At 39.9% G+C, this 26,975-nt stretch overlaps 2 protein-coding genes across 4 annotated transcripts in view; one reads left to right on the forward strand and one right to left on the reverse strand.

The window, feature by feature from the left end:
• Window positions 1-21,910, forward strand: part of LOC128876730 (ras association domain-containing protein 2) — a 106,693-nt gene extending 84,783 nt beyond the window's left edge. Inside the window, exon 10 of one of the 2 annotated variants that reach the window (XM_054123317.1) lies at window positions 21,340-21,910. The gene's annotated coding sequence lies outside the window, so the exon portion shown is untranslated. Of the gene's footprint in view, window positions 1-7,160; window positions 7,281-21,339 lie in introns of those variants that run through there. The other variant, XM_054123316.1, reaches the window with a different exon arrangement.
• The window catches only part of LOC128876729 (protein bric-a-brac 1-like), a 100,831-nt gene extending 74,198 nt beyond the window's left edge, over window positions 1-26,633 (reverse strand). Inside the window, exon 1 of one of the 2 annotated variants that reach the window (XM_054123311.1) lies at window positions 25,903-26,633. The gene's annotated coding sequence lies outside the window, so the exon portion shown is untranslated. The other variant, XM_054123312.1, reaches the window with a different exon arrangement.
• Between the last annotated feature and the right edge of the window lie 342 nt (window positions 26,634-26,975).

Genomic DNA, 26,975 nt, shown 5'->3' on the forward strand with positions numbered 1-26,975 from the left:
CAAGAATGACATCGACCATCGCCCGATGACTTGAGAATGATCACGAATCGATGGTTCGTTCTTTACCAATTCAAACTGGAAAATTCAATTTTTCTTATGTTATTCGATTTTTAGTTCTATTGTTGCGTCTTTTTAAAATATGAGTAGATTGATTCGTTTTTATATTAAAGGAAGTTCGAAATATTTACTATAATTTGTAGCTTTATGACAAAGTCCTTCATAAACATCGATAATCTTTGTTTAAGACTTTCTTTGAGACTTGAACTGAAATTAAATTCTTAAAGATATTGTTGACAATAATTGACGTTAACCTGAACAAGTGACAATTTCACAAATGGTTGTTAATTAATAAATGTTCACTATTCGGTGTGAGATTGACAAAGTGAAGAGAATAAGTGGATTTCGTATAAATGGAGCGACATTTAGGATCCTAAGTGAATGGAGATGGCCTCTTTGTCACTTTGGAAGGACAAAGGAAGTCCATTTCTGAAACAAGCCGTCACTTTTAATGGGAAATAGATGTGATGAGACAAACAGTTGCTTGGATGGAGAAAACTGAAGATTTTCATCAAGCTGGTTAGTATGGAAACTCGCGTGTAAACTGTATCAAGTTGAGATCACAGAAACGACGAGTGAATAAATTGTTACATTTTTCGATATTTAATTTGGTACCTTAATGAATGACTTCGATAGTGTAATGTATCAGATGTTATGTCTCCTATCCTTCTTTGTATAATACGAAACGAAATTCCATAGTAAAGATTTGATAAAGTATGCTATAAGAACTAGCTTTGCTAACTATAATTCCCAGAGTATTGAAAACTAGCACACTCCAATTCACATTCGATGTACACTTAATCCTATAGTCTGTAATCTTTGCACTTGGAAAAGTTTCTGCCCATTTGCAAATAGACGTGTAATGACATATATCATAGTGCATCGTTTTCGCTACGTACTACTAGTTGAAGAAACAATTGGTATACGAAACAAAGTTTGATATAAAGTAAATGTTTTGAGTAGTATTATGCTTATTTGCAATAATAATAACCTTCTAATTGTTCCTTCTTTAGCAAATATCGATCTTCTTTCGATGCCAAATCGGGAAACTGATCATTATTTTGCGAGAATGTGGCCTGAGCGTGTTCCGAATCTCGTTTCAACCTGCTAATGAAAACGGAACGAAATGTGTGTCGCTCGAAATCTCGCTGGGAATTTCCGAACGCGTCGTGACGATCATTGGCACGATTTTGGCGAAACGTGGCGCCTAATCGGTGGCAATCGTTTCACAGTGGAGTTGGCCAAAGTTTTCAGAGCAAGGCGCTGGCAAGAGCACGGTGATCGATCGTCGTTGAAAAACGGGATGTCATCGTGAATTAAGTAGAGTCAGATTTCTGGCAGATATTTCGCACCGAGTTTCGCCAGCGCGAAAAATCCGTTCGATATATCTACAACTACGGTAGTCGAATGTTTGTTAATTTACATCAGGCCACGAAGCCATTATTCGAGCAAACAAAGCTCGATATTTACTTAATCAATGTGTGTACACGGTGTATTTTACAACTCTGTTCCGATAATAAATTAATTATAATTCATTTCCATAACAAACTACGGTCAATTTCAATGATTCGCCACATTTAATAAACTGAATTAATTATATTGCATTGCATTTATGAACATTTCGAAATTATCAATTTTCATAAAATTTAGTTGTATTCTATTGAAGAGTCATGTATTATGAAGGAAATATTATGATATTCTTCTGTATGAATTGCAATATTTGCACAGGTCTTGAAGATGACTCGAATCCAAAAGAGTAAACATAAAAATGAGTAAACACGATTTCGAAGAAAAATAAAATTCAAACCGAACACAGATATAACGCCAACAACTCATTAACATGTTTTGATTTGCATAATCTGTCTTTACCCAAATCATGACATAGCAAATAAAGGAAAAATATTAAATAAAATATTCGAGGTAAGGTGGAACACTTTTTGATCCACCTAACTGAAAGAGTTAACACAAACAGAAATCAGTCTATTTAACGACATACGAAACAATCATGGCACTACTCTCGTTTCGCCACAGATTCGTTTCAGCAACGAGCCCGCAAATTAAAGACCCCCGATCCCGTGGAATGATCGAACGCAACAAAAACCCGTGCCCTTTAATCTCAACCCAGAAAAGAGAACAGGAATTCCGCGTTTCTCGCAAATGAAGCGTGTAACTGTGTGCCCAGTTGACCTTTGCTTCTCACCCACCGTTTTATTTCTCAGCGTTCCCTCTGCACTTTCCAGCGAACAACTCTATCTTTCCCGCAAAAACGTTTCCCACCCCCTCGACGCGTGCGTGGGGAGGTCAAGTAGTTTCCGTTACGTCACAAAGATGGCTCAGGTCACCGCTTTTTGGGATGCGGAAGGCGTCCCATCGATTACTTGTCGCGCAAAACTACAATCACGGAGGTCTACGAGGACCGATTGAAAAGTTTCTTCTCGTACAAATAGCTTTTGATTCCACGGTTGTCGTTGTGGACGTTCGACTCTTTTGTGAGATGTTAGGGTAATAATATGATTCCTTTGGGTTTGATTGAATGGTGTCAAAGGGACCTAAGCAATTGCTGATAAAAGTAAGAGTAACAAGTATCACTCACTATCTTCAGGACACAGAGAAATTTGAAGAATTCTCTTTTACATTTCTATCTTCGATTATTGCAGAAATTAAAGCCCTAATTTCATACAATAATCGAGGTTCAACTACTTCCAGTGACAATGAATTATGCCAAACATTCCAGCCCACTTTTATTTCAATCCTGAAAATTCGCAAAATTCAGCCGTCTGTACTTCTCAAACAAACTTCCACCTACCAAAATGATGACTAAAACCCTCCCTCATTTAACGTAGACCACTTCATACCTAAATTTCAAAAAATTCCGTACCATGGATCGTCAGAACCGATCGATCCGTCGTGGATCGAGTAATTTTTCTTATCTCCACGAGTGAATTCGAGCCCATACGATGATCGCACAGGATTCGCTATCCCAGCTAAGAGTCGCCTAACAGCGTTGACGAGCCGATCGCGTGGCCTATCTCACGGAAGGCAGCCAAGTTTCTTGCGAAAGCCCAATCGCGACCAGGAAGAGCCGGATCACCGCCATTTATCGCGCGCGCGTAATCTAATTGCGTATAGGGCCAGCGAACTGTTTAACATTAAACCGATTGCCGGCGTCGGATACTGGACACACGTGCGTGCGCCTGTCTAAACGGATTGACCTAAAGAAAACCTCTGAAATGACATAAATAACGGAGACATGCACACCGGGTCGCCTTACGTAAGTACCGTGTACCGAGCCGTGGAAAAACATTGAACGAAGAAACGCTTTTAATCGTGCCGCTCGAGCACCCCTGAAGAAATAACCTTTTCGACCTTCTTCCACTTCTTACTCTGAAACACTCCGAATCGTTGATTTTTTGTTTGGCTACGTATGCAAGTGGAAATTGCTTTTTCCTTCCGAGGGTCGTGAGTGTAGATGTCCGGATGATAGGTGAATATTTGGTATACCGTGCAGTTTTTCAGCGTTTGTTGACGTTTGTTACGGTGTACGGAGAGAGTAGGCCTCCTTTGGGAACATAGCAACTTTCTAACTGGAATGATTCATGAAAGTCATAGTACTAAACTTCAAATAATCACCGCTCTATCTCTAAACGAATCAAGGGTGGTTATACATTAAATTGATTATTCCTTGCAATTGGTAACAAGGAATTTATTGAAACTTAAATATATCATAGGTCATGTACAATTAGGGGTAGTTTAAGTCATCGTTTCGTTCATTTCCAATTTGTTTAAAAAATGCAGTACATTCAATTTTCGCGATCAAGATCTGAGATACCCACCCAGTTGTGCGATTAGAAAATTGTTCCAGGACGTTATGTTAAATATTTTCTTATGAAACTTAGCAAAGATATTGTTCGAAGCATGTACTTTTAATATATTTATGAAATATTAACATCATACATTCCGTATAGTCGTACAACATTTCTAAATATTTGCTCGATCCTGAATATGGTGACCCCTTGATCCACAAGGATCAGCATCGAATAACTCGGCGGAATAGTCTGGTGAGATGGCATGCGATCGTTCGACCAATGTTCGACACCCACAATCGATAGGAAAGGTGCAAAAACTCGGTTCGTGGGTGTGACGCACGAGCACCGACGAGAAGATTCGCAGTGGAACAACTGTCGCCTCTTCGCTTGTCCACCATCGTCACTTCCGTTGGCAACGTCGACCGTTTCTGAAGCTCCATCATCATCGAAGTCGCGAAACAACGCGTGTACGTCAATATGACGCAAAGGAAGGACTTAAGCTTTGATTGAACTCTAAGAGCAATGGCTATTGGAATTGTTAGTCGTTGCCGACTTTATTCGAACACGAAAAATACGTTCGACAGTGGAAACTGCCTGCGAACGATGAACAGTACTTAACTGAGAAAATGTTGAAGGTACCAGCGAATATCTCAAAGAACGTCGAAAGTTATATTATTTCGATATAAAAGGCGTATGGGGAAGGAACATATGAAGATTAACTTCCTTTTTCTTCAAATTGGAATGATCAGTATCATGGGTCTGAAATGAGTATACATAGGGATGAATTTTGAGTATAAGTGTATCAAGGTATTAAGGATATTCAGCAAATTATTATATTCCACTTTAATTGACCTTAATGAATCGTGAATGTAATTAAAATAGAAACTCTTCTGCGAAGAGAAACCAGAGATTTGTTGAGTTTAACGCTACCAACGAATTACGCGAAATAAAGGGATGGAAATTTGCCACAACGTAAAAGACTGTGACACAGTGTATTGTATCGCATAAAATTGCACGGTGCACTTTTTATAAATTCCACTTAATTCGCCTTTTCACGTCACGCAATTGTGGAAGTATTTTCGCTCGGCATCGGAATATTTACAGGTTTATTGTTGTTTTCAGAACTGTTTTCATTTAACGTTCTATTGAAGTGTAATGCCGCAATTTGCTACCACGCGCGCGGCACGATGGTTTCGTCGATTTTTCGAAAGTCACGCGTGCAACGCGTTAAAATTCTTTCGGCCAATGCGAGACACGTAAACACACCAACTAAAATATCGTAAAAGATAGTAATATTTTTCATACAGTTCGTTGCACTGAAACCATGAATGCGCTATCTGTTTTTCATAAATATTCCTCAGATTCAATAAATATTCCTACATCGATAAATATTCCTCGATGAGAATAATATATTACTCGTCGCGAGGGAAACGTTAACTTTTCCCTGATAATAGCGACACGATTATTGTTCCCTCACCGTTGACAATATTCGAGAATTTTATTTAAATAAAATCGTACCGTTATATATCAAATGTTTTGAAAATTAGAAAGTTTAAAATATTCAAATTTATTTAAACACAAAATTACGAATGCACTACCTCGATCTTTGTAACGTGACTACCACACATTAATATTCACTATCAATTAATCGCTATAAATTACTAACGCGTAACAAATATAAAAAAACGTGCATAATTTATTATTATCGTTGCTCCTGTAATCGCTACGATAAATAACATGAACAACACTGGTGATAATAATGCACAAAAATGAAGCACGCAATACAATATAAATTACAGTTCCCTAATTAAATTAATTTTAATTCGAAAACGAGGTCAAGCTCTATCCAAGAAAATTAAGCATAAATAGGAAAAAATTGCTGAAACGCCTAGTAAAGATTGTTTAATTCATTTGTTTTTGTTTGAGTAAAAAACAACCCCAATGCACTTTTACCTCGACCACTGCACGATGCTGAAACGTGCATCGAGGTTACTGATAAATATTTTAGTCAGTCCTACGTGCAAAATTTTCACTGAATATTTCACATATCATATTGTGTATCACATATCATAATGTATTCAATTTGTTAAATTCCCCAATTTTCAAGCAGCTCATTCGACAACACAATTATTCGAATATGCCTCCAATGATTATTTTAAGGTGTACGTTTATAGCATTCGGCTCTTTCAACAATGCGCACTGAAAGGATTATTCATCCAAACATCGCCCAATAAATTACAATATCAGAGAACACAGGTCGAACGTTACGCAGTATCAATTAACGAAATAAATCCCATGAATTCGACGTACCGTCGTTACGAATCAATGTTCCAGGGATCGTTCCGCTTCGACCCGCATTTATGCGATACTAAACTCGATCATAACAGACGCGTAAATCTCCAATTTGCTTCGCAGTGTTCTCTAAAGATCTCCAGGCTACGATCGCCATTACACGAATCGAAGGGAAGGAAAAGAAATTGAAAAGAACGAATCATCGTGACGATATGAAAACCTGCGTCGAAAATAAAATAGTTTGACTAAACATTATACGAATAATAACATGGTGAATTTTCATAGATAACACACACTTTTCGTGATCGTTTGGAACGAATTAATTTAATTAATGCAAATGATAACCAAAGGACCGAAAATACTTAATCACGCATATCAATAATTCATGACATTGTTAAACATCGACTCGTTGCCATAAAATTAGGTAGACATTGCCTCGAATCTCCTATGTAAAAAAAACAGCCATCACGCATAGCTGTTAATTGTTATCTCTCGAGACACCGACGCGCGAGACCATCAATCTATGTAATAAACAGACAATTTGAAACAATGTAACGAAACGAACTCTTCCGTTCGTCGAATGTGTATTACAAAGTCATGATACCATTCTCAGCCGGTCGATTAACATGTTAAGTTATGTTGATTTATGTGGAGAGCCGCGTATGGCATATAATTACCCGCGTAATTTGATTCCGCATAACCCGACGTGCAACGATTTCTAACAGGATTCGCTGACGGGATTTTATTTTCGAATTTACAAGCGATTTATCGAAGAGTAACGCGCGAGGGAAACAGAGAGTCCCCTCCTCTTCGTCCTCGCGGTGTGTGCGCGCGCGCTAGAATTTCAGTCAAATTAATTATAATGACCGCGTGAAATAAACGAGAAGGAAAATTAAATACCCGATGCGATTCGGATACCGCGATAAATGCGATGCGAGGTTCACGGTATTGAATTCGGTAAAATTATACTTTAGGCGGGGAGCGGTAATGATCGTTTTCTCTTAGTTTCAGGTAAACAGCGCTGCTTCGCGCGTTACGGGAGCCGACGGAAGCCGTTTTTAAACAACGGAAGGTGCTGAATTTGCACTCCCACTAATTATACGAATTACGACAAAGCAAATATGACAATCTGACAACGCGCTGTCGTTTGTCGCGACTCTTCATTAATAGAACAACGCTTTGTTACAAAATTCATTCTCAATGAAACGAGTGTTCATTTTTGTATAAATCTATTCGTGTTACCATTTGTATTATAATTGCTCTGTTAGTAGAGTGGTTACTTAAACTGCGTGTCAATAGAAAACAATAAATATTTAATTTCCATAGAAGGACTTGCAAGCATTAAAACTTTACTTTGCAACCCATCACACCACTAACTATTAAAATACCAAAAAATTAATAAAAGTGCCCCAATCGAATATCAATAAATTACCATCCATCGCTCATTACCCTAAGAAGATTTAACACATCTCAGATCTTGTGTTTGTTAATCCATTAGCTACGTTTTCTGATAAGTTACGAGCGCGGAATTTTTGTTCGTTAGAATCTAGAATTGCCGACCTCCGAAGAAACGGGTGCATGAAACATTTTGTTGCTAATTATTGCCTCGTCGTTTTATTGCTCAAGGGATAGAAGACACGATCGGAGCATTTAATTAGAATATCATGATATAATTGTTTTAAATGCGAACGCATATCAAGTACGTATTTCTAGAAAGTATAAAGTACCAGTAATTATAAATATATTTGCGATTCAAAATGTAACAGCGAAATCGAGTGGTTTCGAATCGGTAGCGTAACTATAATCTAGGAATAATTAAAATTTTCTACGATCCTCTTTTTTTTCTTCTACGCCATTGTTGCCGCATTAACTGTTCGAAACTAATTGCATCTAATTATAGCGTTTCCTACGTATTTAAGCAAGCTCTTCGCACATTTGTGTCACACTGATTTTCAGATGAAATTACGCGGGGAACAGAGTCATATTAATATGCCAATCAATGTCTCCCCTGTCGCTTAATTAATTGGTAACTACAACGTTAACACGAACGATAAAGTGTTTTGCGCGTTATAAATACACCGCGGCTTGGTGCATATTGTTATAATGCACTTGCGTGAGATAAAATATTAAATTACGTATGTTACTCGAAGCACTCCGACGACCATTAATCCTCTTTCTACGCTTCAACGTTTGTTTCGAGCATTTTCGGGGAAAATTTTTTGGCAATTGCACGTGAAACGTGTGTAAACAGAATTTAATGAAATGAAATTATATTTCGAAGAAAAATAATAACTGTATATAACAAGTCGTGTAATGTAGTGAATGAAAGATCATCAATTGCAGTCATTAGAATTTTGAAAATAATTTCACAACATTGAAAATATTTATAAGTGATACTGTAACAGAAAAACTATTTCAAATTACAATATAATAAATGTCGAGTATATCTCTGTAGATAATCCGTTATGATCTTCTATTTCACTGTTTACATACATCATTTATCAAAATTATCAGGAATAAAGCCTGTTATGTTAAAATCGATAACGTTGGTTGCGTTTGCCAGAAGGAATTCATTCTTTCTGTTTAACGTTATCGACAAACAGTTTACCACGTTCAATTTGATTTACGATTTGTCCTGCTTTGTTTTCCTTGGTAATAAATCTAATAATATAGAAATTCTCGGCAGAGCTGATACATAGGAAAAAGGAAATTCCCGTAGGGTGTTCTTTCTGTAAACAGGTAATTTAAATTATTTCTATTCGGTATTTTTAAGGATAATCACTAATTCTTAGAGAATGTTAAACAGAAGTAATAAATGCCTTGTAACAAATTTTAATGTAGCCAATATTATTGAGTATTTTTGTGATATTATTTATGTTTAATATTTAAATCAGTCACCGATACTTTATTCATATCAAAAATTTGACGTCGTTCCTGTACCTTTTAAAATCATCAACTAATGAATTTACGAGGAGCGATAATTCCAGTGACGAGACCGACAGCTCGCTCAATACTAATAAAATTATCATGAAGTTAGGGTTTGAGGTTTATTAACGCGCGACGTGAATTTGTTTTGAAGAATCCTGAACCCGGCGTTAATTAATACTCGTATGAGTATCGTGGGTGACTGCGTGACGGTTAATGACGGCACATCATGGCTTCTACCATGGAATAATGACGGCAAAGGGTCGTTAAAGAGGTGCTCTGTCGAGTTCTTTCGAGCGCCTAACAATACCTGGGTAATAACAGGCAATTATTGCCTCGAGAATCGTCGATATTTATATAAAATAAAACTTTGGTATCGAGAGATTAATATCTGTCATTCTTTTTCCATACCTTCAAATTATTGCAAATGTCCCAAAGATTGCAAAGATTGTTCCACAAAAACAATCGCGAGACAGGGAAAGTAGACAGCACGAGAAAAATGTTGCGTTTGGAATCTTGTTTTTCGAGGAAACGTGAAAAGTTTACGTACTGTTCTTTCTCGAGAAAACACCAACTATCGAGTTAGATCATTTCGTCGAGTGTGTCATCAGACAAGAAATTATCTAACTTGTTTTGACTTCGATAAGCGACGAATGACAAGTAGCCTTCCGTTATTTACATCAACAATTTCCCATTTCTTCGAACAAGTTCACGGAGAGTGATCGTCAAGAATCCATAGGAATGAAATGTTTAAACTCGAATGTAAAATTATATTTTTCAAGAGGAAATCATTCCTTATTAATTCACGTATATTCGATCCTTGATTTTTTTATTTATGTCATTTTCTTCTTCTTTGTTTCATAACTATTTTTACATCAGAAATCTTCTACTAATTCAGGTATATGAACGATATCTACAATAAACACCACGAATATTTTTCTAAGAGCGATATTCAACGTTAACGTAAATAAAGGAATTATTGCTCAATATTAAAATAAACAACGGCGATGCAAGAGAGGCAGGAAGTATTCTTCCCGCCAAATCGATACAGACCGTTAAACAAGTAAATCTGTACTCCTAAATTATTCTTTTATTATTGCGTTATAACCTGAAAATAATGCCACGCAAGTATGTATTCGCTGAAAATTATTCAAGAAAATTATAAAATTGAATACATTCAAATCATAACTTTGACATATAAATTTGAAAAGTGTAAAAACATAATGCGTGACGTGGTTTGTTTATTACGTTCTGGGGATCGACAATTTATTTTAACCGATATACCGTGATCGAATGAATTAAATAAAATGCTGATGGAGCAGATTGGAATCCTATGTCTAACTTTTAAAATTAGTTAAAAGCATCGAATTCGTTATAAAAATTTGGAGGCGATGCCAAAAAGAAAGATGTATATTTTAGTATAATTTTAAAAAAGTAATACTTGTTAAGTTTACTCGTGAATTAATCAATTTTAGCTCGCATTATCAAACAAGATATGTGGCGACGTGAGACACACGAAATTCCGTCACCTCGAAATGCATCAAGACGCGAATCAAATGATTCCGTGGACGTAATGAAACCCTGGTGGAAAGGATTGCGTGGCATATTCTGCAACGTCATTTGTGTATTTCCAGGAACTCTTTCGCTTTTGACTTCCGTTTGTAGGGCTTATCGCGCGCATCGCCGTATCGTACTGCGAGTACCTTCAAAGTAAATTCCATGACCATACTCTGAATTTTCCTCCTCAAACCCGACACAACTTCCAAATTAATTTCTTTGGAAAATTGATGCTTACTACCCATGTGAGTCGTGTGATTTGCAAATGAATTTTAATATCGTTCAAAGAGCTTGCTTTGTATCTCCTGCAGTTCATTTTCTTTATTACAATAATAAAAAAAAAACATTCGTTCCCTTTTATCCCTATATTATTTGTTTGTTTCTTTATTTTATAACTACGTAACTTACGTAATATGTTTTATGTTGCACCTATTAGTCCAGTCTCGCTTGTTACAAATCACGAGTCGTACACATATGTCTTTTTTTTCATTTACACTGTTTTATAACAATCTTTAACTTCTTACATTACATTCTTTACATGTCTCTATAGCTCGGGTACCTCGGGATCGCTAGACCCGTACTGTAGGTCCAATCAGACATAGCTACAGCCCCTGAGGGTAAATACCCCTACACTTTCAAGCTGCAATGTATACTTTATGCACTCCTGATTTAAACGTGGTCATCAACGATCCACAAAACTCCACTCGCAGCCTGCTCGAGACGGGAGTAAAATAATAATCGCATAATAAAATTTCGACGTGGGAGGCTCTCAAGAGGGGTTGTGCGTCGCGAGCGTGCCATCCCCGTCGACAGCCCTCGACCTCCGAGAAAAGATGCGCGCTCTGAAAGCACTTTAAAGTTCCTAGCCGGTTAAGGTATTCGAAAGTTAGCGAGAGTTGTCGCCGGCATGCGTTCCATCGTTACAACTTTCAATCAGCCGTTCCCAGGAACGTTTTGCCGCTTATTTTTCTCGCCAGTAATGTCGAAAACGGGAACAGATCAGGGTTGTGACTGGTGGAATAACCCTCTGTTGCTGTGAAACTTAGAGCTACTCAAACAATTGCGATATAAATTTATTAAGTGATTAAAATATTGTGCTAGTGTTTGTTTATAAGAGAAGAATATCTATTTACAAAATTTTCTCATGAATTATAGTTTTGGAGAGGCTTCTTTTGAAGGGTTTCGATGCTAACTTTGGTAAGTAATAGAGACTTCAATACTGTTTAATAAAAATTATACCTCACATTCTTGCAAATTCAATCCCTTATCCATATAAACAGGTTCTACTTAGTACAAAAAAATATCTTTAATAATCTTGACCTTTTTAAGGATTAATTTCATTCTAGCAACAATTTCATCCTGAAAATCTGATCCTATAATTCAAAGGATCCTTGATCCCACGGGTTTTATGTTAAAAAACGACGAAATGTCGACGTGGCGACTTTTAATTCTCGCTTTTTCGGCCATTGCGCGATCGGTGGGAAATAATAATTAAACGGTCATTTTTGCCACCGAGGCATTGGTCCGCGACGATAGAAACCGCAGCTGTGACAGCGTAATCGTAATTGTATTAATATTTGTACGGTTTGTTTCTGCGATGCGTAACAGGGGTTTTTCTAAATTCTATACAGAGGCAAATACATGGATCGATGGAAGACTATCTCGTGCATTTGATCGAGAGAAAGTTCGCGCTGGCATAACGAGAAATGGCGTAAGTCTGTACTCGTTACGAGGGCGACCTATCCAAGAGTTTTTCGAGCAACCAGCCGCAAGCTTCTTTGCGATTTCAATCAGTGTTGTTGGATCTAATGATGTTTTTTGAAAATAGAAAACGTTTTTAGTACGGAGTGAGTAAGTGGCTGTCTTAGAATTTAAATATTAATCGAAAGCAGAGAGCTTTAAGAGAGATTAGATTGATGTCTATTAAGTGGAAGCGTGTACGTGTAAGATTCTAAGCGTAAGATCTTTTATCTAGGTGGATTCGTTGAAAGAAAAGACACTGAAAAGTGTTTCACAGTTTTGCGATACGATGTGTAGTTATCTAAATATGTACAATTAAAGTTCGCTGGTGTCACCCTCGCGCCATTTGTCTCGCTCAGCTGAGCAACTACGCACGCGTTACTGCTCACGCATTCCTGCGCATGCGTTCAGGCAACTACAAACTTCAACTCCTTGTATCTCGATAACGAAGCCTGCTATTGCAAAACGGAAAAAGACTTTTTGATTTGTATCAACGCGACGAATCTTGAAGAAAGCACGTATTCTCTCTTCAATTTAGATATACTTAAGTAAGCATCCCCCTATAATTTGCAGACGCGCGGTCTCTCAAGGAATTCAGCAAAGGGCACACAGCCAAAACGTTCCCCATCCCAGCCCTAATTGCTACGAAACTGCAGGAAGTCTATTCCCCTAAAACACTGAACCAGGATACCCTCCTAAAGGGTTAGTTAATCCCACCGAAAATTGGCAGGGAATCTCGGTCGCGATCAGAACGCGTGCCTTTAAAGGTGAGTGGGTTCAGCTCGGTTACAGACTTTTCCAGCGGAGTTCGCCTCGGTTACGAGATTCCATGGGATAAGAGGTGTCTGCCGGCACCCAGTCGTCGTTAGCCGGTGGGTAACGACCGGCCTCTCTCCCACCCACGTTTAAACGCGAATCAAGTAGGAAATCCATGCGGCGTGCGTGCAAGAGGAAAGGAAAGAGGAAGGAACGTACGAACGGAGGGAGCGCGAGAGATAACAGCAGGAAGCCGAAGCGTTCGAAGGGAGACGGAGCTGAGAAATAGAGGAGGGAGTAGAAGTAGGAAAGCAGAAAGATGCCGTCAAGGTATTGAGGGGGGGGGGGGGGAGGAGGAGGAGATGAAGAGATGAACAGAGGAGGAGACACGGCTAGGGTAAGCTAGGCGAAAATAACGATGGCTCGCCATAAATCAGCCAAGGCGACGGTCACGACTGCGGGAATCGCTTCTCGCTGCGAAAAAGCTCGGCTCGGTTACCAATGACTAATCCCCGTGGTAAGCTTTTTGCAACGGCTTCCTTTTGCGCGCACGCCGCGCCCGTGATCGCCGGTGCTTATCGGCCGTTGCACACCCGGGAGGAAAAAAAGTCTCGCCGCGGCCTGTGAGCATGGCCACGGAAAAATTATTTTCGAGCCCGGGGGAAACGAAGCGGAATGAACCTTCTGGTCGCGGCTTCTTGTCATCCGACGGGTCGTTGGAGCGTCGCGACGCGTCGCACGGTGGACGTACCTTGCGCAAATGGATCGTGGCGGAATCGGTCGAAGATCGGTACCATGGATGAGGTGGTGACACCTGGGGGAAGTTGGAGTGTTGTTTAGAGAAAATAATGGTGAAGCAATCCCTAGGGCCACTAAGGGAGGGCGGGTCATAGGGTGTGGAGAGAGGAGAGCAAAGAAAAGGTGTGCTGCGTGTTTCGTCCTGGGTTTGATAGCAGACGATTAGCGTACCTTGCAGGGGCCTTGGATGCTGGGATATTTAAAAGTTGATCAAGGATTGTATATGTAGGAATGTTAACGCTAAACCTACTGACGTTCATGTGTAACTATTTCTACCATAACGAAACAAATTCTTAAAGACACTTTTTTCAATTAAATGCAAAAATATTTTACATCGTATTAAATTGGATAATGGATAAAACAATTGTATGTAATTCATATGTTGCATTTAAGAACTGTATAAAAAAGTTTGAAAACGGGCATTTAACCGGTCGTGGTAGGTTTAGTGTTAAGGAGAGTGTGCTTGCAGGAAAGGTATTCCTCTTCTGGGGAGTACGGGATGTGCAGTCACAATACCCGAGAATAAAAAGCTTTATAACGCAAGAGACTGAAGTTAAACAGTGCAGACCTCGATGAATCGAGTAACGAAGAAAGCAAGAAGGCTTGTCAGTGCGATCATCGCCTGGTTTTGGCTACCTGAGAGGTTAAAGGTCCGCGGTCCTCAGACATTAAAGTTCCTCAAAGAATGTCCCATGCAATCTACGACATAGTAGTGCAAAGAATTCATAAAGTTAGTGCTGAGTATCTCTGAGACTGTTAGGTTCTCGACATATATCTATCAAGTTGTTTCGGTTTTTTCGACGAGTTCTATCAGCATTCAAACTTTACACCTATGGTTTACACAACGTAGACTCTGCAGTGTAGTAAACTAGAGCTTCAAACTCATTGTTTTATAATTAATACAAATCGTGGCTGTGCTGTGCGGTAGTATAGTTCCATGCTCATGAATATTACACCGAAGACTTCCTTTGAAACGAGTAACATTTACAAGATCCATGTTAAAAGTCTGAAGAAATCTGATTAGAAACAAAAACGAATGATCGTGGAAACAGAAAAAATGGAATCTGTGGTCTGGGGGAGGGGTTGAATTCCAGCCTTCTATGTAAAGTGAATAATTTCTTTCGAATTGTTTGTTATTGCAACGATTTCCTTACTCATTGAACGTTGAGGATTGAACGTTGTGAGATTACACGGATGACCGATATAGCGTCTGGAGATAAGCTAGTTGCGTAGGAAAGATTTCGTGGATCATGCGATGTGTAAATCATTCGATAATGCGTAGCGTTGCAGGAAACTTCCTGATAGAGAGTCACTTTCGGAGATTTCAGTGATAACTCAGTTAAGCGTTCAGAAAACAAGGAAAATGGTCTCGTCAGACAGTGTCATTTTTTCACTTCAATTATCATAAAAAATGGAAAACATTCATCTACTGTCTTTGAATAAAAAACACTTTTGGAGGTTTATCAAACTCCATCCTCATAAAACACAAAAGGAACCAAAAGAACGATTAAAGCTGCTACGGCCTATTTCAGGATCTAAGATATTAAAATGGGGTACTAAATTCCTCCCTAAAGAGCATTAAATTCCACAAGCTCTGATGCCACGTGCCAAACACAAGAAGGCACCTGTGGGTTCCTGTAGAAAAGGTTAACACAGCTAACAAAGTCATCAAATAAAAAAAGAAAAAAAATACTAGCAACAAGCGTGAACGGTGGAGTAGCGATGAAAAAGTTTTTCGAATCAAATTAAACGGCTGCATCGGTAGCGTGTTTCGCGCGTTTTAAACGCATTGCCAACATTTAATGGCACGTATCGATTTCGACCGCGATGAATGGCATCGAGAACTCGATGTTCCGCGATGTTCCACGGTTGGCGGCCAGGTGGGCAGAGGGATAGCGGCGGTCGGTAGAAAGCGCGCGAACGGGGAGGAACGCCGCGGTCCGCGAATGACATTTCAACCGGAAGTGCGACGGAGACAGGGAAAATCGGGTGGGGAAAAACAAATCTGCAGGGCAGCGCGCGAATGACATTTCAACAGTGCGGCCGACTGGAGCAATTACTAACGGAATATTGCAATCATTACGTCTCTATCCGCCCCATCGCGGCCGATCCCCTCTGTCTGGCCTGGTCATGGTTTAAAAAAAATGATCGCGTATCGGGAGACAACCGCTCCCGCGGTGGAGAACGAAAATCATTCGCGGAACGCCGCCAATCAAACCGTTTCCACGTGAAACTTGATTTCGGAGCAATCCCCACTCCCACGTCGCGCGAAACGACGACAACCACCGGCGTCGACGAACCGTCAGTTATACGGTCTCTGTCTTTTTTTTTGTTCATTTATTTCCAGGGGATCGGTACACGTTTGCGCGTGTGCTTCGGCAGGTATCGCAACGACAGGAGTGATACGATTAGGTGTGAATGAGACTGGGCGCGATTCGATAGTAATGTGTATTGGGGAAATGTTTTAAGGGTTCTTGGTACTCGCATTGGAAGGGGTTGTTTCTGTTGACCGTACTTCTGTTTGTATTAGATTAAAATATAATAGATATTAAAAAACAATGTATAAATATATATAAATATCAGTGATTGTAATTAGTAGAAGTATTCTTTGGTCTGTCTGAGTTTGGTTCGCTAGCCCTATCTGTTTGGTGTAATCGATGTGATTGGAATGATACTGGTAATTAATAAAAATGTTTTCCAATCTGTTTCTGTTCCTGTGTAATTGCTTCAGGAAGTTACTATTTTCAGGAAAGAAAACAAGGAACTGTAATTGAGTTTCATTGAAAAATACCACGTTATGATCGAATACCGTGGTAAACATTTGTTGGCCCGATCAAGCGTTCAATTTAGTTGAGCTGTAATACAAATTGTTTTCCTAATTATAATAAGCAACAATTATCCGACGCTACTCATATTTCCCTTAACCTGTTTAGCGATAACTCGCACAACCTGTACTCTTAATTTTCAAGTGATTTTAAATATCATAACATGCACGTAACCACGAAAATTCCTTACAAATCCCAATCGCCTAAAATTCATACCCGTATCATGTAAATCACAGTCAACTAATATTTCCTAAACCAAATGAACCAATAATTAATCGAAACTACCACACATTTCACCATTTCACTAAAACCAAAAAGAAGAACTCTCTGCTAATTTTCAAATTAACCAAGAAGTCCCAAGTGCTTGCTAATTATTCCCACCGTTGATTCCATCGAACAGTTAAATCCGTGTTTACCGTCAATAAATATTTCACGCGACAATTAAAATTCTAATCTCGAGGCGACCAGTAACGGATAAACAGTTGTTTATCTTTTTCCTCGTTATAAGAAATTTTTATCTAGATAAGAATTTCGCCCGTCTCCACTATCGGGCGCGTCGAGACGCTGTTTCGCGGCGTCGTCGCTGAAGCGTTGCTCATTACGAGCCCGCCTGTGTTTTAAATGAACGGTATCTCGGCCGAGCAGCCACGACCAGCCGCGGCGGCTCTTATCTGGCTCCGATTATGATTATGAATCGATAACCCGCGCGAAGAATGTGAGCAGATGCACGTACTTGCGTTTCGCGTGTGCTTCCCGGGGAATCGTGAGAACGGGATCGAGAGGACTGCTCGAAACCGCGATACGAAACTCTTATCGGACCCCCTGTAACTCCTCCTTTCGCCCAGACGATTGCTTCACGCTCGAATTATAATTAGAACGATAACTTGTTTGTGTAAATATATTTAACGTCGTTACTAGGCACTATTACTAGATATTCTCGACAGCGATTTCGATCCTCTCTAACACTATTGCCCTTGTCTCCTACGAGGACATTGTGCTATTGTAAAATAAACTACAAAATAAACTATTGTAAAAAAATTGTCATATTAAATTTCATATGTATGTCTATAAAATATGTAAAGGATTTTTTGAAAGAAGCTTTGAAATTTGTTTTTGTTTAACGTCTGTCAGCATTCACATTTAATTGCGATCGCAAGCAATTTATTTTGAAACAAAAATTGTATGGTTTATTTGGAAACAGTGGGTTTGGTAGCACGGATCATGCAAATTTTCCAACACGATTTGTGAGTATTGAGGGAACCGTTCGATTTTATCTTATCGAGATCCGTCGAACGAAGACTTTCGAAAGATCGTGGCGAACTGAAGTACTCGGTTGGAATTTAATCATAGCGTTATTTGTCTGGGCGTAAACAACCATCTACAGCGCGATCTTCGTCAGTTTTTCATAGAAATTTATAAAGCATGTATTGTCATTTATATCGATCTATAACTGATCTATAGTTGACTTTCTTTTTGGTTAAAAATTAAAATGTTCACATGTTTCGTTGTATAAAATGCAGGAAGCTTGAAGGTGCTAAAAAAGAAGCTATATTATAATTTAGTCAAATATAATTATAATGATTATAATAAATAAAGATATAATAATAAAATGCATCGAACTTACAGAACGTTTATCTATATTAGTTAAGACTAGTTTTTCCAGATATTTAAAATCCTTCCCTTTCCTCAATTTTTCAGACATGAAATACAATTTCTTCCTTAAACATTTTCGTGGACTGTAAAAATGAACAATTTTGAAGTCTTTTAAATAAAACACGGCTGAGAAGCCACCACGCGCATTAATTACTTTTCAACAAGCAGCCATTCCAATTAAAAGTAAGAATAATTGTCGTTAATACACATCCAACGTCAAAGAAGCGTTGCTCAGGCCAGCCTCGCTAAATTGAAACTGGTCGAACGCCAAGAGAATCGCAGCAGAGGAAATTTCGCACGAGCGGAGCGCTAAAAAATCGTCGCGAAAGTATACCTCCCGTCGCTTTCTTTGATTTACCGGTGGTTAACGACCCGAGTGACGGTGCAGGGAATGCCGTCGCGTATTAATCAGTCCAGAAAATGTACAAAGTTGCCCGTGATCTCTTTCGTAACGGTTAGGCCAACGGCGCTATTTTTGCGTTTCCACAAAACGCGAAGCAGCCCGTGTGTAAGCGAGCGACGCGCGCCGCTTGGGAACCTATGATTCACGGGGCCAAGCGGCACAGCTGATCGTCTGACACGCTTCTGTCTGAATCTACTGATGCCATGGCTCTTAGCCGCCTCGTACTCCGTGCTTGAATCTCGTTTCTTTGGACGAATGGAATATTTGTCGTGCATCTCGAGCTATCGTGGAGCTTCATGCAAATGTTATTTAATTAATAATTCACGTTATTTGTTCAATTGTAATATGTAGTGTTGTTTAATGACTGAATTTCTGAGGCAAAGGTTGATGTAAAAGAAAACTGATGTAATGAAGACTGTTTCAGATTGTGAATGAGAGTTCTGTGTGAAGAATTGTGGGAGAATTATTATATTGAATATAATATGTTTTATAATAAAAATATTACTTTGAGAACAAGTAACAGTAATTTTTTATGGATGCCTCTAAGTGTTGGAGAAATATTTAAACAAAGATTAATTTTAATTATCCAATAGTAGCAAATAAAATTGAAGTGCAATCCATTCCCTTTTATACAATAAAATCCATGTAATAATGAGTGAATACCACTTATAAAAGTTATTAATCCAGGCTATACAAACATACTATATTTTCACAGATGGAAAATCTATAAAAATTCGGTTTTGAATAAAAACTAGAAGAAATAAACATTAACCATAAATCGTGCACACAATCACAACATGATATCGCGCCGTTTTCCCGCCACAGTGGTTTATAATCGCTATGCTAATGGATGTGCAACAAGATGCGCGTTGCTTTTCGATGAACCGTGGCTTCGTTGCTTCCTGCTTCTCTTCGCGAGGCTGTAAAACTTCTTCCAACAGGAAAGTTTCGCGCCGGTTGCTCTTAGCTTTTTCAACACAGCGAGAAAAGAAATTTAATTTGTTTTTCTCGTGTTTCAGAAGAATTAAAAGTAGACGTTTCAGTGGCAATAGTAATTGTTCCGGAATTTGTTGGTCGAGATTGCGGGTCTATTGTAGCCGGTTATTTCTACGTGGCACGATTCCGCGTAGAAATAACTGACACCATATTTTACAATCCTGAATTTCTCTCTGGCATCGGAAAGGATATGAAAATTGGCGAAAAGTTGCGTATCATGAAATTGCTTCGAGCAAACAAACATTTTATCTAGTACTGACTTCCGACATCGATTTTTGTAGTATCATGAATTTATGTCTTTGAGAAGATTAAGTTATAAATAAATAATTTCAGTGAGACTCGCGATCTTCCCATTTTAAAATCTTTCCGACTTTTATATATTTTAATCTCACCAGTTTAGATGTGCTATTCTGAAAATTTCATATAAAATATATATTTAAGAAGATATCGATCGTTATATTTTGGTCCTTGGGAGTATATTTGAGGCGAGATATTTTAAAAATTGATGGATGGGAATTTATCAACTAATGATATGAGGAAGCTCGTATATAAGATTTTTTTGTATAGTGTTTCAGGAAAATGTTCAGCTTTGTAACACTGCCACTCTTCTCTTTCGTAAAATGGCGAAACTACGAATATCTCACGGTTTGTGCATTCTCGAGCAGTTTCCAAGATTCAATTTCGAGTGATGCAGAATGCAACTTTTTCCAGATCAGTGAAATCGACTGTGTTCTACTACAGACCTTTGAAAGGGTTCGGTGCAAAGGAGTATCGAATACTCCATAAAGTAGAAAATACGTTTATTTACTATCGAATACTAGATATCTATAAAATACTAAGCAAAAATCTAAATCTATTAAATAGATAGTATTAAATACTTAGATTCCTCACTTTGCTAAATAATTTTATTGACGTTTAGCAGGCAAATTACGAATGGAAGTATCCATGAGTTCAAAAACGTGACTATACTCTTTTGCTAAGTAAAAACAAATTTTCGTCGCGCCGGACGCATGATCAAATACATTTCAGCGATAATGTATATCGCAACAGATGTTTCTGGTAACAGTTTCTCATAAAACCATGAAATTACGACATACGCCGGTTCTAAATTCGCGCGTTTCATACGTGATTCAATGATAAATATTTGAGACTCTAAGCTGGGTGGCTTAAAATGCACATTCTCCAACGTCAACAATACCGACATCACAATACCCTTTTCTATAACACGTAACAATGTAGTACAACTACCAAACTTAAGTCGAAACTTTAATTAAAATTCATTCTGCCGTCTAGGCACAGTCGCGCTAACACATGTACTGTCTGTGCGCGAGAAGAATGAATCTAGCGATGTCTCAGATGCATTCCTCTCGCTTACGAACTGTACATTTCTTAAAAAAAAGAAAAGTATTATTTCTCAAATAATTAAAACCCCAAAAACCCAATCTAGAAGTCTCTTATATTTTCGCAAAGAAGATCGCGTTCACAATTTTGTCACAATTTTTCTCAATCACGGTCCTTTCCATTTTTACAGATCCGAGCAGTACAAACCGTAGCACACATGGGAACATCGACTTTTTTCTATCGATAGACTCGGCAGACTCTTTTCCTACGATCCATGGGTGCTACCCCCAACCACGCACCCCCTGCTACCGATTACATACCCGAGATTTCGATAGTTGCACGTCGACTTCGCGGAAAATAAGCAACACTTCGCGGAAAGCGATGAACCGCGACAATTTCGCGCGCAACGATCGTTAAACGTCCAACGGTACGCGCGTACGTGCGTAGGGCGAGATGGATGACCGGAATAGAAGGGAGGAACGAAGAAACGACGATAGAGAAACAGAGATGGGCAGAGTTGCAGCGCGAAAGATAGAGCGAGAGGAAAAACTGCGGGACAGAGATGAGACGCGCGTCGAAAGAGACGGAGGTAACAGTTTGAGAGGGAGAGAGACGCCCGGCGTCGCGAGAAGGAGAGAACCAGAACACGCGACCTTCGCGAAACGTCAAACGTCTATGCTGTTTAGCATGCAGTGCCGTACGACTGAAAGAGGTTTACCCATGCTCTAACTCGGATTACCTCCTTCAAAGACCGGCAAATTTTATTCGAATTATTGACGACGAATGAAAAGGAATCTGGTGATTTATTCCCGATGGTTCTTCGATTGAATGGGTATGCAGATAAGTTTTTAAAAGCTCGAGGTGAAATTAGGGGTTGAGTTTAGCTTGTGGTAGTGGAGAATACTTGAATAATTGAATATATTCTGTATGATTTGATATAAAATAAAATCCTAATAGGCCTGTGTAATTTCATTTTATGAACAAGCGTGGTGAAAGCACAAATTTCAGTTATGATTCGGAATTGTTGAATTAATTATTACATGACGCGTGAATGTATATGTACTCCTTTCAGTTTTGTATAAATGGTGGTACCAAATATTTATGCATATTTTTAAAATCATTGCGGTGAAACAGATTGTATTGTTATCAACCATTTAAATACCATTACGATTCGGTGACAGGAGTTATTATAAATATGAATAGTACGATAAAAAGCTCGCGAAAACACTGGAAGATTGATTTCTCTTTCAATTTATATTTGGCAATTATTACATGCATTTAAACATCTAATATAATACTATGATTCCTTCTATGACTAATCTTTTTCCCTATAATCTAAAGTTTTATCACAATTTTGATATATAGGAATTTTTTAAACATTTTATACCAGTTTGACTCTAATTTTCGTATGATTGTTTTAGATTATAATTTTTCATATTGAATTTCATCAATCCTCTCATCCGATCACGTACAATTTCATAACACCTTTAACACACAATTCTGTACACTCAATATTCAGTGTATTTAATGATCAATTGTCTACAAGAATTCATGTTGCAATTTTTATCGAACAAACAACGCATCAAAGTTCGTTCATCTTTTGCCTAACGTTCAGAATTTCCGTTTGGATAACCGTTTCATCTATCGGTGGCTGTGATATACTGAAATTCCAGGCGTACGCACAGGGGCTTCGAAGCGATTGCGAACGGTTGGTGGGCTTTATGGTGGTCTCCCGCGTGTCTGTTAAAATCGAACGATCGCGGCCACGAGTCACGGCGAATTTCGAGCTGTCGATAATCAGAAACTTCTGTGAAAGAGACACCCACGTACGTGGAAACGCGACAGCGGAGATGGGCGAAACTTTATTGGAATAACAGATAACGAATGAAACGCGAGGAAAGTGCGCCCAACTTCGACGCTGACCCAGTCATCCACGCTTTTGATTCGCTTCCTCAATATGATCGATAATTAAGTGCTAGTGTCTTGGACAGTTATGAAGAATTTTTTCTGAATTCTGTAAATAAATGTTATAAGAAACAATTATGACTGAAGCATTCGCGACTTGTTCAAAATTGGAGTATGAAGTGGAGTATTACTTTTTTTCTGATACAAGAATAATTTTTGTTTCTTTGTTGAAGTAAAATGCAAGATGAAGTGAGTTTGTTAGGTTCATCGGTAAAGAGTCCGATTGCTCTAGATATCAGCTACTAGAACTACCTTTCATACTAAAATAGAAAACATTCATACATAATGAAGTGTTCCATCTTATATTCTAAATCTGCCCCAAAATAATATCAAATATTTTCTATTATCAATCAAAGTAACTGGCTAAAGAATGTGTCTGTCTGTTCAATGCAAAATATTTCCTACTCCATTAAACGAATTCCAACGAGGAACGCGTAAACTACATCTTTCACTCCTTATTATAAATGTCATATCACCCATTCGATGGTCTCCCCGTTCATCGATGGATTTTCGCGTAGACGGAGCACGCGAGTACCTCCGTTTCTCTGGCATTTATCTTTTTTTGGTCGCTCACCCAAAAACCGCTTGACTCCCGTCGTCCTCCAAAAATCTCGGCTTACTCCGGACGCACGTGTGATATTTTCGTCCCGCGGTGGCGGCTCACGGAACACGCACTCTTCTCGCCTCACGTTTCGCTTCAACACCAGTTGAGACAGATTTCGAACAAAACCACGAAACCGCGAGGTCCCCTCGATCCTTTCCCCGATTCGACGTATCCGATCGATCCAGCCGCTGGCTCTTATTCACGTGTCCTGTCCTGTCAAAGAACGCTCGACTCACTTGTCGCGCGCTTGACAGCGGGCGCAGCTGAGGGTAGGTTAGGTGCAGAGTGCTCGTAGGTTAGTAAGATGAAACGTGCTCGTGTTCATCCCTCCACTGGTTCGATCTTCGGAGTATCGTATAGGATCACTGGTACGTTAGATGAACCATCTAATCACCAGCTGAGCATTCACAAAACCCGTCCAAAAAATTCTTCCTCTTGGATTCACAAGAATTCCTCTCGAATTCCGGGTGATCCTAGATGGTCCATCTAAGCAGTGAGCGTTGAAAAATCGTTGGTAATCTTCTAGAGCACCTCTCTTCCACTCCTGCCAGTCGAACTTCCACGACAGGGTGACGAGACTACTTTCTGTCAACTTTCAGTAGAAACTGTCACCTTTGATCAGACAACTCCGCGTGGGCTCCAGAACGTCAACACACAGGTTCTAGATGGTCCATATAACCGGCCTGGCTGTATCTTGACCATTCCCTACTCCCTCCGTCAACGTTCCAGCCCTCGACGCCCTGTGAGGCGCCCTCAACGCGTCCCCAGCTGTCATCGTCGTCATCGAGTCGAGTGACCGTCTCGCGATGCTGCCCGACGCACTCCTTCGATCTCCGCAGATCTTCTCACTTGTTTCAAGCCTCGTGCCGCGACATTCGACCGGGGAATCTTCCTCTACGTCAACCAGCGTTTTAATCGCTGACACGATCGACCGACGTTGCTTTCGCGAGTGCGTTTAACTTTTGTTTACTTTTCTCCGCGTTAACCCGTGCATACATATCCCGATAGATTCGTATCGCGTTCGCACGTTTCTCTTTCTTTATTTTCGATTTCGACACGGCCGAACGATCGACGAGTATCTCCACTGTCGACGACGCTTCACTTTTCACTTGTCACGTGGCTCCAATCTTTTCCGCTGGCAGGAAATCGAGCCTGGACGTTCCGAGGCGATCGAGACGAATTCGAAAGAATCGAGTACTCGAGGCGATCGAAGCCGCATGTGCTGGGGTTTTCCATATGCCAACGTCGGGACCCGAGCACATGTGTCTTTGGATCGGAGCGAGGCGACCGAGGAATGAAAAATGGACTCTTCAGCTGTTACGCGAATTTGAATCTCGACGAAATTTAACTCTAGATCGAATAGCAATTATAGATTTAGACTTTCTAGGATAGACTGTTGAAGCGAATGGAGTTTTAAAGCCTCGTGATTTTCGAATTTCACCACAATCCTCAGAGGACGATTCGTTCACCGAAAGCCTCGTCCGTCCGTGCTCGATGACACTGCAGCGTGACACGGTTGCACGCGTACGGCGACGAGCGTTTGCCAAAAGTTAAACCGCACAAGGTCGAGCAACGTCGTGGAGAACGTGGTCACGGCGCGTTGTCGGAAACGATTCACGGGTTCCACTGACGTCCGCGCGTACGGTTAGCTGTCAACCGTGGGATTTCACGTGTCTCGTGCGCGCTCCTCCGACAGGAACCGCTCACGTCCGAAGAGGAGTTCTTCGAAATCGTGCATCCACGAGCGTGTACGAGGAAAGTGCGTGTTCCGTGTGTCCTGCCATCGTGGTCTTGGCGAACGGTTTCGAGAAACCGTGTGTTCGCCTCCGGTTCTCCACAGGGATCGCTGTGACAGCGAACACCAGCGACGACAACAACAGTAGCAGTAGCAGCGTGTTCGGTGATCTCGTAACAGGAACCGGTCACGAAAAAAAAAAAATAGAATAAATAAAACGGAGTACGGAAACGGAGGAAAGGGTAAACGGAATCTTCATCTCGCATCCCTTGCGATGGGGATGAATTATGCTCGGTTTTTTCGTTCGAAGAGTATCGGACGTGACAGAATAAAAAATTGATAGAAAAATGGAAAAACTCCGCGTATCACAGATCCCCAGACGAACGATATATTCACGCACTCGTAGCCACGTATTTTCGTAACGGACACTCGGTAATAGAAATATTTACCTTGCTACATGTAAAATGAATAGAGAGCCTGCCTGAATCGAACGAAGGAAGGCTCAACCGGCCCACTGTGACGTCGCCGGCCTACTGTCAGCTCAGCGCTCGCTCGGCCCCGCGGTCAACTAACCTACCGTGTTCGCCGCGCAGACTTTACCGACAAAATAAATCGATTCGACGCCGCCCAGCCGCGCGATTCGTCCACGATAAATCGTGTACAGTGAAATAATGAATTTTCGTATGATTTTCGCTTCGATACGATCGTTTTTTAAATATCGGATGTCGCCACTGTCGCTCGCATGACTAGCGTAGTAGTCAGGTGTGAAACGCTCACGCGCACAACTGCATACACAGAGACGGCGCACGTTTCCCTCGCAGATCTTCGCGATTCGTAGAGCCATAGGCGTCTCGTTGGACCAAAAAAACTCTTGTTCGCCGCGTTAAGGGGTGGGAGTAGAGAGCGTAGAAGAATATCAAACGCATTGACGTCTCACGCAGCCACGGTAAGGCAATTATTTCGGACGTACTTTGCCGCGTGGCTGACCTCGAAATTAGAAATTTCGCACGGTGCCCGACTGGCGTAACTCGAATTTACGTGCGCGACGACTCGAGAGGAAGGTAAACGCGATGAAGATAGAACGAGACGGACACGTCCAACGAACAAATATATTCGCGGGCGATTATGCTGCGATTTAGTCTAATGCTATACCGCTCCAGTATAATATTGCCGCTCGTGCAAAAGTCTCGCGATTTCGGACCGCTTAGATGAATGGCAATGAATTGTTCTTCGAAATTTTTTTCATTGATTTTGGCGGCTCCCTACAGGCGCGTCTCATGTTTAATTTGGTACCAACATGGCTGTTTACTCGTGTTGTATAATTATCATACCATCTACCGTGGGAATTTGGTGTATGACTTTCATTTCTACTGGATGATGAAAATTTGTTGTAATCATAATATAATGCAAAAATTATTCATTCGATTTTTAAGTATCATCGAATTTTCAAACTTGTTTCTTTTTTCCGTAAACATTGAGGACATGCAGTATGCGTGCGTTAAGCCATCGATAATACTTGATA

The sequence above is a fragment of the Hylaeus volcanicus genome, chromosome 5, assembly GCF_026283585.1.
Source record: "Hylaeus volcanicus isolate JK05 chromosome 5, UHH_iyHylVolc1.0_haploid, whole genome shotgun sequence".
In the NCBI taxonomy this organism is placed as follows: Eukaryota; Metazoa; Arthropoda; class Insecta; order Hymenoptera; family Colletidae; genus Hylaeus; species Hylaeus volcanicus.